The sequence below is a fragment of the Erinaceus europaeus genome, chromosome 8 (genome assembly GCF_950295315.1).
Source record: "Erinaceus europaeus chromosome 8, mEriEur2.1, whole genome shotgun sequence".
NCBI lineage: Eukaryota > Metazoa > Chordata > Mammalia > Eulipotyphla > Erinaceidae > Erinaceus > Erinaceus europaeus.
In genome coordinates, this window is record NC_080169.1 from 17,858,743 (window position 1) to 17,865,317 (window position 6,575).

Consider the following 6,575-nt stretch of genomic DNA (forward strand, 5'->3'; position numbering starts at 1 on the left):
AAGAGAGGAAGAAGCTGGTAGAGACAACACAGCATGAGAGCTTCTCCCACACTTCCAGGTGGTTCTAGAGCTTGAACTTGGAATTCACTCTTGGCTAGACCTGCACCCTGTCTAATAAGTTATCTCTCTGACCCTCCCTCTTCATCCCCCCCACACACACACATCTGAGTTTGGTGAAAACTTTGTAATCACATTCATTCCAGAATATTTGGCACCACCAACTAATGTCCAAGATCCGTAACTACAGCTGGCCTTATTCAGACCACAGGCCATTCCCAGTGCTTTTTCTACCAAGAAATATCAACTGGTATTTGTTTGGGTCTTGAAGGCCACAGCTATCAAACACAGTCCTCAAGGCAACTATAAGATGAGCATGTTCTGTACTCTGCATCTGACCATTTTTCTTTTGCCAAGACGTCCACAACAATTTCTCTCTTATTTGACCTAGGAGTTACCAGTTTTCTCAGGGAGTAGAGATAGCCTATGAAGGACTGTTTGGCAGAACTGTCTCTCATTAGATTGGGTCACTGCCACCCCAACTTAACTATGACTGAGGAGTATTTAAAATACCCAACAGGGGGAGTCGGGCGGAAGCACAGTTGGTTAAGTGCACATAGCACCAAGTGCAAGGGCCTAGGTAAGGATCCCAGTTCGAACCCCCAGCTCCCCACCTGCAGGGAGATTCCTTCACAGACAGTGAAGGAGGTCTGCAGGTGTCTATCTCTCTCTCTCCCCCTCTATGTCTTCTCCTCCTCTCTCCATTTCTCTCTGTCCTATCCAACAACAACAACATCAATAACAACAACAATAATAACTACTACAACAATAAAAAAACAAGGGCAACAAAAGGGAAAATAAATAAATAAATATTAAAAAATAATAATAAATACCCAACAGGGTGGGTGAAGTGGCAAAACATTTATACTCAATTCTAATTAGAACACTCTCTGCAGGCTGGGAGTATGGATCAACCTGCCAATACCCATATTCAGCAGGTAAGCAGTTACAGAAGCCAGACCTTCCACCTTCTGCACCCCATAGTGCAGAATTGTACCCCCTCTTATCCTATGGTCTTGTCAATACTTCCATTTTATAAATTAAAAAGATGTTTTTTTAAAAAGTCTCTGATAAGAGACAAAGAAGTACCCTGTTGGGAATGAGCCTCTCTTCCTAACTCCCAACTCAGAAGATGCTACAATAAGGGTAAGTTTATCATGGAGAATATTATAACAAAAATCCAAAACTAAGAAAGGAGAAACATCCAAATGGTGATCTTAGCAAAGTGATTGGGCTACCAAGAAAGGTCTCTGGCTGAATGTTTAAAGAAATGAGAGCTGCTGATGGCAGAGGACCTAATGGGGAGTTGTATTGTTATGTGGAAAACTGGGAAACATTATGCATGTACAAACTATTGTATTTACTGTTGACTGTAAAACATTCATCCCCCAATAAAGAAATAAAAAAAAATGAGAAAGAGCTGGTGCCTTGGATCACCATTTGGGGATTTTTGGTTTCAGATGACAACAACTGCTCTTCATTAATTTATCATGAAATCAACACACAATTACAACTGAAGTCAGTTTGCGTTTAATCTGATCAAAGGATTACATTAGGGACCAACGCCAGTTTGAGGAGATTGCCTTTTGTCAGGGGCCAAATTAAAGTTTTGGCTGCTCTTGTAGCATTTTGCTAAGCAGTATTCAAATGCCTCAAATGTATCAGCTGAAGTGAATATTCATGCTGAATTTGAATACTGCTTTGATCCACAGGGAACACCTCTAAAAGGAAAAAAAAATTGTAAAAGTCAACTTTATACATTGAAATTATCAAAACTGATAGGTGCTGGGCAGTAGCACACCCAGTTGGTCATACAGGTTACCAGCCTCAAGAACCTGGGTTCAAACCACAGCTCACCACCTGCAGAGGGGGGTGCTTTAGGAGTGGTGAAGCAGGTCTAAAGTTGTCCTTTTCTCTCCTTCTCTCTTTCCCTATCCCCACTCGATTTCTCTCTGTCCCATATAATAAAAAAGGACGAAGAGGAAGAAGAGGAGGGGGAGGAGGAGGAGGAGGAGGAAGAGAAGGAGGAATAATGGCCACCAGGCATAGTGGATTCATTGTGTAGGCACCAAGCCCCAGAAATAATCTTGGTGGAAAAAAAAAAAAAAACGACGTGAAAATGTGTGACTGGTACAGATTCCCTGATGAAACAACTAATATTTTGTGTAGGAGGCCAGTTAAATTGTACTTAACACCTAAAAATAATATCCTTGGTCAAATAGCCCCCAAATTATTGAAAATGTTAGGCAACTTTGGAAGGAAATAAAAATCAAAAGAAAACACAAAATAAATTCTGCTGCTCAGAAGGAATTTAAAATACTTTTAGCCAGTCTTGAGTAGGACAGAGAAATTCACAAGATACTTTCAGAAAGAATCTGTTGAATTGTGCTCTGATCTGAGACCATTTGGACAGACTGGCTCTTGTTAACATTTTTGTTCCATGCTTTTCTTTGAAGGTTCATGTATATTCATTTTTCCTTGACTTAGGTTTTAAACTCTCTGAAAACTTGTCTGTTGTGCCTTTTTCAACCTACCATGGTACCTGACTCATGCCTGGGATCAGAAAGAATGCTAACTAGGCACGTTGTCAATCAATGAAAAGTAGCAAATATTTCATCTTGCCTGTGGCAGTCACAAAGCCTGAAGAACCTTTCACTTGGGCGGCAGGCTGTGTCTACCCAACAACAGCCATGCTCCTTTCTTCCTTGAAAACAGTGCCCAGTTCTGAGGGATCTAATCTAGTCAGGGAAGTTGACAACTATTGTAGTTTAGCAGGAGCTGGTCTGAGGTGATATATATGTACGTATACACATACACAAATATTTTCCCCGGCCAAAAGTGGTGCACCTGGTTGAGCGCACCATGTTACAGTGCGCAAGGACCCAGGTTTGATCCCCTGGTTCCTACCTGCAGGGGGAAAGCTTCACCAGTGGTGAAGCAGGGCTGCAGGTGTCTCTCTGTCTTTCTCCCTCCCTATCACCCCCTTCCCTCTTGAATTCTACCTGTATCTATCCAATAAATAAATAAAGATAATTTTAAAAATTTTTAAAAGAAAAGGTGTCCCTCTGAGATTTTGTAGTATTATAAATCAATATTAAATGAATAAAAAATAAGTAAGAATAAAAATGACTGCATATAAGTCACTTAAATCTGATACATAGAATAGAAACTTCAGTGGGTTTTTTGGTTTTTTTTAACATGGGTTTACTTATTTTTATCAGAGGATCAAAGTATTGCTCAGCTCCAGCTTATCTTTTGTGATGTGAACAATTAAGATCTAGTCTGTCAGTAACATTAAAAGTGTACAGCACAGTGATGTTTAATATGTCCACTACATTGTGCACTCAGGATCTGCTTAGTCACTTGCTGCAAGGGACCGCAATGATTAATTGGGGATTGAACCTGGGACTTCTGGGGCCTCATGCAAGCAAATCTAGTGTGTTAGCACAGTGGGCTATCTCCCCAGCCTTTCAATAGCTTTTGATGTTGTTGTTGTTGCTGCTGCTGTTGTTTGTTTTATGACTAGGGAAGCATACTCCTCTGTTAATCCAAGAAACTATTTTTTTTTCACCATCACTCTTCTTCAGAGACAAGAGCAGTGAGTGATTGGGAGAGCAGTCTGTGATGGATCCTGAGCCCAAAGAACAGCTTGTGACCTTTAGGCTTATTATGTCTCCTGAGCACAAACAAATCCCTCATTTAGTAGCTGTAACAGCCTTTTGTTGAGCCTGGTACTTTCTGTGACTAAACTGTCTTGTCACACCATCTGTTCAGGGGTCTCTTTCTTCTGAGCTGCCTCACACCCATAGGTTCTCAGTCTCCAGAAAGTTGCCCACAGCTGGGAATCTTTAAAATGTAGACTCTCAATAAATAAAGCAAGCAAGTAGAAAGACCTAAAAAATAAGACATCTTAAAGTACCTAATGAAACAGTTTCTACTTAGACCTAGATACCCTCCTCACCTACCTCCATTACACATCCCTCAATCACTCCAAAGCTAATCTTTTCAGACAAAGTAAGGACTACAAAAGCTGAATAAGGAAAGAGACTGGCATACTTTAATGAGGACTCTTTGGTCACTACCAGGCCATCCCATCACCTGGGGCCCTAGACAGGGAGTCCTGGGATTCCCATAGAGACATGATGGGCCTAGACCTCTAACAAATCCCTCTAGTCACTGTTACTGGTCATCTTCATCAGGAACAACAAAACGGACCCCTTTGTGGGCCTCTACAGGACCTTCCCCTCAATGTGGATCAACAATGGTAGGGACTGCTCCACTCAAAGCAATTCTCCATTCGGAGAATTCTGAAGAGAGGTTGGGCAACATACTCTACCTACTACCCAAAGAAGATGGGTCCTGAAGTTAGTGCAGCCTGGAACATTCCTAGCCATGGCCACAGAATGTGAGCCCAGACCTACAAGGATGCAGAGGTTACATAGGCTCCTGTGCTAAAGATGGGCCCCAGACCAAATCAATGGGGTTTACAGTTAACAATATTATATACTTTCCCCATATTTGAGAGCTACTCTCTTCCCTGATCCAACTTTCTAGTCCTTTTTCCAACTATGATACCATCTCCCCAGACAATAATATACATCTAATATACATCCACCTGTATATTAGACGTCAGGTACAGGCAAAAACTAGTAAAGTCATGGTCCCCTTGGAATATACCTAAAAACAGACCTACTACTTTTTTCCAAAACGGAGACCCCAAATCTTCATCTGCAATATCCTTGTCTTTAGGTTCATGATTAGTCAACAAATTGTTCTGCTTTGTATCTTAACTCTTTATCAGCCATCAAGTTCCAGATGATACCTTGATGCCAACCTGACTTCACTGGCAAACTACCCCACCATGTGTCTTGGAGCCCCACCTCCCCATATCCTTGCCCCACTAGGGAAAGAGGGAGACAGGCTCAGAGTATGGATAGACCTGCCAATGCCCATGTTCAGCGGGGAAACAATTGCAGAAGCCAGACCTTCCACATTCTGCACCCCACAATGATCATGGATCCATACTCTCAGAGGGATAAAGAATAGGGAAGCTATCAAGGGAGGAGATGGGACATGGTGCTCTGGGGGTGGGCACTGTGTGGAAATGTACCCCTCCTATGCTGTGGTCTTGTCAATATTTCCATTTTATAAATAAAAATTTAAGAAAAAATGTAGACTCTACTAATTTGCTTCATGGGCAGCTATCCTGAGTGAACATGCATACACAGCCTGGCAGCCTCTGAGCACTATGGGTCTAGGGAGAAGCAGCAAACAGTCCATACTCTGTGTTCCAGAGTTCACTAGCTGGCCACTCTCTTGCTTTCCTTGGAAATACACTGTTGTAAGATATCACATACACACACACACACACACACACACACACACACACACACTTCCTTCCCCTCCATATGAATAGGCAGTGCTAATCACTCTCTGGAAAACTAGAAACATATCTGTGACCATGTAGTTATTTAACTTAAAAAGGGGTTTTGGTTGGGGGCTGCTGCGGTGTGTAAAAGGATTCACAGTGGGGAGCTGGGAACTGGTTTAAACAATACAAGGTTTATTAGGGTGAAACAGGTAAAAGGCAAAACAAGCATTTATCATCAAGGGTTAAGAGTACACTAGTTCCATAAAGTCTAAGTATAGTTATCAAAAGTTTAGTCCCAGAAGATAAACAACTATCAGCTCTGGTAAAGGTTGCTCATGGCTGTAGAGGGGTCTAAAAGTTTACCAGCTAGCAGAGTCACACCTGTTCAGTTCCAAGGAGAAGTAGCCATGGTGGATACCTGGTGCACCTCCATTGAGATGCTTCCGATCAGGAGAAGAAGCAGCAGCCAGAAAGAGAGAGCGACTTCTGGCTGGCTGTACTTTTAAGTCTATCAGCCCACCCACAATGCTTTGTACACCAGCACAGACAGGATCCACCCACAGTCCACCATGTGCCTACCCAGATCACTGCATCCTCTATCGCCAAGACTGGCGTCAGCACTGTATCAGAACTTCCATCCATGGTCACCAGTATACTGCATCACCACATGACCATATGCACTTCTTAATCCCTTCTGAATGCAGGAGACAATTTTAGCCCAATTCACCAACTTGCACAGAGAACCCCAGACTGAGAGGGAGGATAGAATTATATTTCAGGAGCTCCAATCCCAGCTTCAAGTATTATAACTTGCATTATGTTGAATAAGTTACCTAAACTCTCTTGACTCCTTTACATCCTTTGGGAAATAATGATAATAAAAGCATGATGATAATGTGTTTAAATGTGCTCAGCACTGATTGTCATGTGCTATGTGGTTAAGACAATTGACTCCAAGTTCCAATGCACTCTTGGAAAGAAACAGCTCCTACCAGCATGGGACAATTTAACGTGTGACCCATCCAGCCTTCCATCTTAACAGATCATGGCTCCTAAGACTAACATTCCCAGCAGTCCAGAATATTTTAAAGCTACATCCAGTATGCATACATCTGGGACTGAACAATCAAGCAAGACCCTTGGGTAC